This window comes from Ornithorhynchus anatinus, chromosome 2 (genome assembly GCF_004115215.2).
Source record: "Ornithorhynchus anatinus isolate Pmale09 chromosome 2, mOrnAna1.pri.v4, whole genome shotgun sequence".
NCBI classification, from domain to species: domain Eukaryota; kingdom Metazoa; phylum Chordata; class Mammalia; order Monotremata; family Ornithorhynchidae; genus Ornithorhynchus; species Ornithorhynchus anatinus.
In genome coordinates this window covers 90,683,033-90,692,850 of record NC_041729.1, presented here as the reverse complement: position 1 = coordinate 90,692,850, position 9,818 = coordinate 90,683,033, and the positions used below count along the sequence as shown (strand labels likewise).

Below are 9,818 nucleotides of genomic sequence, written 5' to 3'. Positions count from 1 at the left end.
TGGGTGCAAGGGGCCTTGAAATTGTTGTATATGAGAACTGTAATATGTGAAGCTATGAGAAGTAGAGGATAAGCCACCATGACAGAGGATCAGGTTTCTTTTGCACTTCTGCTTGTCCTTTCTCTACTAAAACTTCCAAAGTCCAAAGTAAAGATTACACAGTTTACTGAGGAAGCCAGATTCAGTACTGACCCAGGAAGTTCTCTTCAGAAGTTTAAAATCACAGTAGTGTTGTGATTTGCCAACACTAGAGAGTTGGCAAAGGACAGTCTTTTTTAATTAAGACAGGGTTAAAATATGTGTTCTAGTGACCCCTGCTGTGAAATAAGCATATATATCTTTGGGACATTAATGACCTCTGAGAAGTTTTGTCTGCTTGCAAATGACTTAGAAACCCAGGAAAGAATGCAGTTGGGGGTGGTTTTGGCAGGGACTTTGAGCATGAAATGCAGAAATGCACAATACAAGTTGGAAAATATTTGGAAAACTTGAAAACAACAACTTGGTTTCATTCTCAGAGGAGGTACAGTGGGTTTTCACAGTTCTCAATGGCAGGGAGAGTAGGGAATGCTGAGATCATCACCCCTCCTGCATTGTGGGGGTTCATGGTGTGGTGAAAATCAGCCCTGGTGTCTGACTAATTAATCCTTCAACCCACAGTCAATTGTGTTTATTGAGAAAGTTGCATTGTTTGCTGCTTTACAAACTCATGGGTCTTAAAGTGGAAGCAGTATTTCAGCCCTAGTGACTCACCGGAACACAGATCTTTTCCTTCGGCACAAAGTAAGTACATTGAGATGACTGTGGAAGATAATGATTATAACTGTGATAAGTTCTAAGTGCTTGATGTGTACCAAGCACTGTACTAAGTCATGACGTAGATACAAGATGAATCAGGTCGGCTACAGTCCTGTCCCATGTGGGGGCTCGCAGTCTAAGCAGGAGGAAGAACAGGTATTGAACCCAATTTTTCAAATGAGGAAACTGAGACACAGGTAAGTTAAATATCTTGCCCAAGGTCACAATGTAGGCAAGTGGCAGAGCTGGGATTAGAACCCATGTCCTCTGACTCAGATCCTCTAGACTGAAAATGCCTTTTGGAGAGGGACTATATCTATCAACACTCATTTGTAGACTGTAAACTCACTGTGGATAGGGAATGTGTCTGTTTATTGTATATTGTACTCTCCCAAGCACTTAGTACAATGCTTTGCACACAGTAAGCACTCAATACGATCAAACACTAAAAGCAGCTAGGAAGCAGCATAGTCTGGTGGATTAAACACAGGCCTGGAAGCCGGAAGACCTGCATTCTAATCCCAGCTTCTTCACCTACTGTTTTGTGACCTTGGACAAGTCACTTAATTTCTCTATGCCTCAGTTTCCCCAACTGAAAAATGAGGATTCAATAGATGTTCTTCCAAATCTTTAGACTGTGAGCCCCAAGTGGGACAGGAACTGTATTTGGCCTGATGAACTTGTAACAACTCCAGTGCTTAGAACAGTACTTGACATAGTAAGCGCTTAGCAAATATCATTAAAAAAATTACTATTGAAATTTCCCAAGTGATTAGTTCAGTGCTTTGGGCAATTATCCAAAATCTCCACAGGGTCAGAGATATAGATTAAAAAGTAAAAAAAAATCGGATTATTTTAAAGAGATTGAAACCTTATTTTATTGTTTTTAACCAAAATTCAGTAACACTAGAGAACTATAATTGTGCTTATTATTTGAAACCTATTTGGAAGAGGTCTTTCCCAATTAAGCCATCTTTTCCCCAGCTCCCTCTCCCCTCTGTGTTGTCTATGCACTTGGGTTTGTGACCTATGGACATTTGATATTTGCACCACACTCAACCCAACAACACTTAGCAACTGATATTTAAATTATATATTATGAATTATTTATTCAAATCAGTGTATGTCTCTCCCTCTAGACTGTAAGGTTGTTGTTGGCAAGAAACATGTCTGCTAACTCTGTTGTATTCTCCCAAGTTCTTATTATTAGTAGTAGTAGTAGTAATAATGATAATTGATATTATGGTATTTGTTAAGTGCTTACTAAGTGCCAGGGACTGTACTAACCACTGGAGTGGATAAAAGCAAATTAGGTTGGATATAGCTCCTGTCCCACATGGGGCTCACTCTCTTAATTCTCATTTTGCAGAGGAGGTAACTGAGGCACAAAGAAGTTAAGTGCCTTGCCCAAGTTCATACAATAGACAAGTGTCGGAGCCCGGGATTAGAACACAGGTCCTTCTGACTCCCAGGCCTGTACTCTATTCACTAAGCCATGCTGCTTCTCAGCTTTGTATAGTGCTCTGCACATAGTAAGCACTCAATGCCATTATTTGACTGATTGGAAGTCCAGTGGTGCTTTCCAAGTCAGATGACAGAGTGGTACTATGGCTGGGGGTGTGACTCAAGACACAGGACTTCCTGCTCCGTTGCCCTGGTGAATAGAAAGGGCCACAATATTCCAGTGGGATCCACCCAGCAATGGGCCAGACCCTCTGATTGAATTATACCACTGACCATGCTTTGTGTCAGCCATTTACTTTAAAATGTCGACACTTTTGGCCTGCGGCTTGTCATCAGTTCTTCAGAGTGTTCTTTCTCTTCACAGTGTTCTTTCTTAAAAATCAGCATTACTATTTGCCATGTTACCATCCATCTGTCGCTTGGGACAACCTGATCACCTTGTATCCCCCGAGAGCTTAGAACAGTGCTTTGCACATAGTAAGCGCTTAACAAATACCACTATTATTATTAACTTAGATCACAGGATCCTAATCTAGGAGGCCACAGGACACAAAGGGCCATAGTCTGATATATGCATATTCCTGTATATGTTGAAACTCAAAGGTAGCCTAGTGGAAATAACATAGGTCTGAGCATCAGGAGACTCAGAATCTAGACCTGGCTCTTCCACTTACCTTTTCTGTGGCCTGGGGCAAGTCATTTAAACTCTCTGTGCCCCAGTTTCCCCATTTATAAAGTAGTGCTGAAATATCCATCCTCCCTTCCTCTTAGACTTGTAGCCCAATTTGGAACAGGAACTGTGCCCGTTATGATCATTCAATCGAATTTATTGAGTGCTTGCTGTGTGCAGAGCACTGTACTAAGCACTTGGAGTGTACAATTTGGCAACAGATAGAGACAATCCCTGCCCAACAGGCTCACAGTCTAAAGTCTTGATCTCTTGAACCTACCCCATCACTTAGTGTTGCCCAGATCATTTTTCTACAAAAATGCTCAAGACATATCACCCCACTCCTCAAAAAACTCTAGTGGTTGCCCATCCATCTCTCATCACAGAAAACCTCCTCACCACTGGCTTTAAGTACTCCACCTCCTTGTCCCCTCCTACCTCACCTCGCTTCTCTCCTTCTACAACCCAACCCACAAACTTTACTCCTTTAGTGAGAAGCAGCATGGCCTAGTGGCAAGAGCACAGTCTTGGGAGTCAAAGGATGTGGGTTCTAATCCCAGCTCGGCCACTTGTCTGTTGTGTGACCTTGGGCAAGTCACTTAACTTCTCTGTGCCTCACTTTCCTCAACTGTAAAATGAGGAGGAAGACTGTGAGCCCCATGTGGGACAGGAACTGTGTCCAACCTGATTTACCTCCTATCTACCCCAGTGCTTATAACAGTGCTTGGAACATAGTAAGCACTTAATAAATGCCATTATTATTATTGTTAGTGCTAACCTTCTCACTGTGCCTCTATCTCACCACCGACCCCTAGCCCACATCCTGCTTCTGGCTTGGAATGCCCTCCCTCCTCAAAGCCAACAAACAATTACTCTTCCCTACTTCAAAGCTTACTGAAGGCATGTTTCCTCCAAAAGACCTTCCCAGACTAAGTCCCACTTTTCTTCACCTCCCACTCCCTTCTGCATTGCCCTGAATGGTTCCCTTTGCTCTCTCCCCCTCCCCACCCCCACAGCTCTACAGAACTTATGTACATATCTGTAATTTAATTTTATTTATTTGTACTGATGCTTGTATTTCCCCCCCCCGAATGTAAGCTCGTTGTGGGCAGGGAATATGATTGTTTATTGCTGTATTGTACTTTCCCGAGCTCTTAGTACAGTACTCTGCACATAGTAAGTGCTCAATAAATATGAATGAATGAATGAAAAGTGCTTGATAGCATTGTTATTTAACAGTTTTAGGGCTATTCTCCAGAACTACACTCTTGGGGTGGATTGAAGTAGATGAGTGGATGGATGTTTATATTTGTGCTTTTTTAAAATGGTATTTGTTAACCACTTACTGTGTGCCAAGCACTGTCTTGTCTTATGCCGTCAAATTGTTTCCGACCCATAGTGACACCATGGACACATCTCTCCGAACACCCCACTCTCCATCTGAAATCATTCTGGTAGTGTACCCATAGAATTTTCTTGGTTAAAAATATGGAAGAGGTTTACCATTGCTGCCTTCCATGAAGTGAACTTGAGTCTCCGCCCTCCACTCTCTCCCATACCTTGGCTGCCCAGCATGGGTGAGTTATGACTTGTAGCAGATTGTCTTCCACTCACTAGCCACTGGCCAAGATAGGAATAGAATGTGTAGGTCTCTGCTTGACTCTCCCTCCGGTAGCCAAGACTGGTAAAGTACTGGAAACTTTCCAGGTGTGACCCTGAGAGGGGGCCAAGCACTGTACTAAGCACTAAAGTAGATAGCAGGTTGGGCAGAGCCCGGTAGAGAGACTTGAAAATGAGCAGTCAGGGAGAGAGTAGAAACAGGAGAGGACATTGTCAGTGAAGCCAAGGTTGGATAATCTTTTCAGAATTGGGGAGTTGACAGTGACAAAGACAAAGAGATCTTTAGTGACCTTTGAGAGGGTAGTTTCTGTGGCATGAGGAGGGAGGAAGCCAGTTAGGAGTGGGTCGAGGAGAGGAAGTGAAGACAGTGGGTGTTGACAACTCACTCAAGGAATTTGGTAGGAGAGAGATGGGGCAATAACTGGAGAGAGCATGGGGTCAAGGGAGGGGTTTTTTTAGGAAGGGGATGTGTAAGCATGTTTGAAAACAGTGGGGAAAAAGTTATTAGACAGGAAACAGTTGAAAATGGCAGTCAGGGAAGGAAGAAGTGGGGAACAAAATCTTTGATAAAGTGTGAAGGGATTGGGATCAGAGGCACAGGTGAAGGGGGTGAATTTTGAGAGAAGTCAGGAGATCTCTTGAGATTCTGCTGGGAAGGATGGGAGACTTGAAGAAAGGGCAGGAGGAGTGAGAGGAACAGGAGAGATTTTAGGGAGATCACACCTGATGATTTCAATTTTCTCAGTAAAGAATGTGGCCAGGTCATTAGGGGCGAGAGATTGGGGAGGTCATGGGACAGGAGGTTTGAGGTGGGAGTTAAATCTTCGAAACAACTGGTGAGGGTTATGGGCCTAGGAATCAATAAGGATGGGGAAATAATGTTGCCAGGCAGAGGAGAGAGCAGAGCTAAAACAGGCAAGATAAACTTGGGGTGGACGAGGTCAGCCTAATATCTGGATTTCCCTCAGCAGCACCCTGTGGCTCATGCAAAGAATCAGAGAAAACAGACTGTGGAGTTGATCCAGGGTTGTGGGCTAGCGGTGTGAGATGGAAGAAGGGATAAGGGAGTGAATGAGTTGATTAGAGAGAGTGGTGTTGAGGGTGTCAATTTGGTTGTCGAGGGAAGTAAGTTTGTTTATGGACTCTAAATTGGGCATGTTGACTTGAGAAAACTGAATGCAGTCAAAAGATCAGTGGTCTCTTTGGAATAACAGGACAGATTTGCCGGGACAGGATGTTTGGAAGAAAAGGCAGGTGAGAAGGTTGTGGTCGGATAGAGGAATTTTAGAGTAGGTGAGGGTAGAGATTGTACAGTGACGAGGGACAACGTGATCGAGTGTGCATCAGACTTGGTGAGCGAGTGAGGTGGGGTGGAACAGGAGGTCAGTGGAGTTGAAGAGTGATAGAAAGCCAGCAGCGGAAGAGTCAGGTAAAGGCAAAAACCATAAAAATGTAGGCTTCTTGGGAGCAAGAACCATTCCTTTTACTTCTCTTGTACTCTTCCAAGCACATAATAAGTGCTCAATAAATACAATCGAATGACTGAATGGTGGTGTGTAAGTGCTTATTATGTGCCAAACACTGTAATAGTAATGATGGTATTTGTTAAGCGTTTACTATGTGCCAAGCACTGCTCTAAGCACTGGGGAGGATAAAAGTTAATAAGGTTGTCCCACGTGGGGCTCACAGTCTTAATCCCCATTTTACAGATGAGGGAACTGAGGCCCAGAGAAGTTAAGTGACTTGATCAAAGTCACACAGGGGACAAGTGGCAGAGCCGGAATTAGAACCCACAACCTCTGACTCCCGAGCCCACACTCTTTCCACTAAGCCATGCTCTTCTTCTACAGTTCTAAACTAGAAGATATGAAAGATAATCAGGTTTGACACAGTTCCTGTCTCAGATGGGGCTCACAGGCTGATGGGGAGGGAACACAGATATTTCATCTCCATTTTATAATTGAGGAATCTGGGGCCCAGAGAAGTTAAATGACTTGCCCAGAGTCCCACAGGAGGTACGTGGCAAAGCCTCTGTCGAGAAGCAGTGTTGCCTAGTGGAAAGAGAGCAGGCCTGGCTTCTAATCCCATCTCCACTAATTGTCTATGTGAGACCTAGGGCCACTCATTTAACTTCTTGATGCCTCAGTTTCCCCATCTATAAAAGGGTATAAAGACTCTGAGCCTCATGTGAGATTTGGACTGTGTCCAATCTGATTAGCTTTTTATCTACCCCAAACTTTAGAACTGTGTCTCAGTGTGGCTCCATGGAAAAAGCACAGGCTTGGGAGTCAGAGGTTGTGGGTTCTAATCCCAGCTCTGCTCCTTGTCTGCTGTATGACTTTGGGCATTTCACTTAACTTCTCTATGCCTCAGTGACCTCATCTGTAAAAAGGGGGATTAGGACTGTGAACCCCACATAGGACAACCTGATTACCTATTATCCACCCCAGTGCTTCGAACAGTGCTTGGTACATAGTAAGCCAGGCAACACTGCTCAGCATACAATAACTGCCATTGAAAACAGTAGGGTAGACCTCCAGCTTGGGATCCACTAAAAAGAGAACTCCAGGCTCAATCTGAATATTTGGTTATAAAGAAACACAGTTCAGGTGAGTTTAAGCCCCTTGGTGGGTGAAATTCATTTTTTAAAATGGTATTTGTTAAGCACTTTCTATGTACCAGGCACTCTACTAAGCAAAGGGGTTTATAATCTTAATCCCCCTTACAGATGAGGCAAATGAAGCCCAGAGAAATTAAATGACTTGATGAAGGTCATAGACAAGTGTCAGAGCTGGGATTAGAACCCAAGTACTTCTGACACCCAGGCCCATGCTCTATCCATTAGGCCATCCTGCTTCTCCCCAAAACACTTGGTTTTCCAAAAAGAGAGAAACTACCTAATTTCCTCTTCTCTCAAAGCAACCATCATCAGGGTATTTATTGATCACTCACTCTGTTCAGAATTGTACTAAGTGCTTGGGGAAGCTCAATAAAACACATCCTCCCTGCCCACAACAAGTTTATAGTATAGAGGATCCAAGTAAAGAGGTTCGTGAACTCAGCTCAGTTGGAATTTTTGGCCTACCATAGATCTTCTCTTCAGGCTGTTTCCATTTTCATTTTTAGGGCTCAAACTCATTTTTCTTCATCAAACCTTCATTTCCTCTTGCCTGCTCGCTTTTCTCATCTCAAGTAGAGAGCAGAAGAATTGGGTTAATTGGGCTAAACGTTTCTACCACAAAGGAATTACTGTAAAGTTTGACTAGGAAATGATGACGAAAACACCCCGAAAATAGCATTATTCAGCAAGGGAGTAATCATTCATTTGGTTTTGATCCCCACATCCCCAACTATGCCTTGGATCTTAGTGTTGAATACACAGTCCTAGAGACTTTTAAGTCTAAATAAGCAACAAATATCCCCCAAATCAAGAATTTCAAGGCTTTATTGATGAATACTATAAGGTACAATGTTTCAAAGCAACCTGGGCTTGGCTATCTGCCCTGCATGCAAACACAGGCAGACCCGTACCATTTGATCTGCCCGTAAGAAACCCCAGTCAAATAGAAAACAGGTGGGAGGTGTGTGATGGGTATGCAATAGTCCCAGGGCCATAGCTTCAGGTGGCCAATTGCCAGCATTGCATCAGGAGGTTACCGCCGAGTGTCCCGTTTCTTATTCAAGTCCACCTACTGCTTGGGGGAGTAGCAAGAGGTGTAAGGGGAGAGAGCCAATCTGAATCAGGCAACTAGTGTGTGCTCACTGTCTAAGCCAGTAGAAGGTTGTACACAGGATGATGTCAGAATACAAGGCCGTGGGAAACCTGGCACGAGTTAGCTTTTCTGGTCAATAACCTTGCGTGCGACCCCAGCCAATACCGTCATTCAGGGTGGGTCACCTTGAACTGTTAAACTCTCCTCTGGGTCACCGACTGCTATGCGACCTGCTGGTAAACCGTCCAAGAGGTACATAATACTACTCACCTCACTGTGGGGTCTCTTCTCCTCTTCCCATCTTTCACTAATAATAATAATTATGGTACTTGTTGAGCATTTACTGTGTGCCAAACACTGATCTGAGTACTGAGGTATATACATGTTAATCAAGTTGGACACAGTCCCTGTCCCAGATTGGGCGAACACTCTTAATCCTCATTTTTTACAGATGAGGTAAGTGAGGCACAGAGAAGTTAAGTGACTTGCCTAAGGTCACACAGACAAGATTAGAACCCAGGTCCTTCTGACTTCCAGGCCCTTACTCTTTCCACTAGGCCATGCTGTTTACTCCTATGCACAGCACTGTACTAAATGCTTGGGAGAGTACAGTACAACAATAAATAGTCAGTGCCTTGTCCACAGCAAGCTTAGTCTAGAGGACTGAAATGAAGGGACTATACTGGCTTTGGGAGTCTTGAAATGATTGGGTCCTGGCATTTCCTGTGTGCCATTCATCCAAAGCCACTCAGGGGTGCTCACCGGATGAATTTTCTTCCACTCTTTGGCCTCTGTCTTTTTTTTTTTCTTAAATGCTATTTGTTAAGCACTTACTATGTGCCAAACACTGTACTAAGACCTGGAGCTGATACAAGCTAGTCATGTTGGACACAGTCTCTGTCCCAGATGGGGCTCAGAGTCTTAATACCCATGTTACAGATGAGGTAACTGAGGCACAGAGAAGTGACGTGGCTTGCCCAAGGTCACACAGCAGACAAGTAGTGAAGCCAGGATTAGAACTTATGTTCACGGCTCTTTCCACTAGGTCACGCTGCTGCAGTCTTGGTCAGGACTGGTGCAGAGTAGGGTCAGGAGATCCGGCCTGGCAGGAGAGGAGGGGAGGAAGGAAGGAGGGGTGGTTGCCTCAGCTTCCCACCAACGGGAGGGGAAGGGATCCTCATGTCAGGTGACGGTGCCCCATTACTGAGGATCAGCCTGAGACATGGTTCCTAGAAGCACTGTGGCCTAGTGGCAAGAGCAGGGGCTTGGGAGTCAGACGACGTGGAATCTAATCCCAGCCCCGTCACTTGTCTGCTATGTGACCTTGGCCAAGTAACTTAACTTCTCTGAGCCTCAGTGACCTTATCTGTAAAATGGCGATTAAGACTGTGAACCCCACGTGGGGCAACCTGCTTACCTTGTGTCTCCCCCAGTGCTTAGAACAGTGCTTGGCACATAGTAAGCACTTAAATATAATTATTATTATTATTATAACAGAGCTTGCCCCTAGGCCCATGCCCTTTCCAGAGCACGTGAGCCTTCCTAACTCATGC

The 9,818-nt window shown here is 44.3% G+C and overlaps 1 non-coding gene across 1 annotated transcript; it reads right to left on the bottom strand.

The window, feature by feature from the left end:
* Positions 1-4,519: 4,519 nt before the first annotated feature.
* Positions 4,520-4,657, bottom strand: LOC114809627. The gene has a single exon (XR_003757403.1). It is a non-coding gene; the product is annotated as a small nucleolar RNA SNORA7 (small nucleolar RNA).
* Between the last annotated feature and the right edge of the window lie 5,161 nt (positions 4,658-9,818).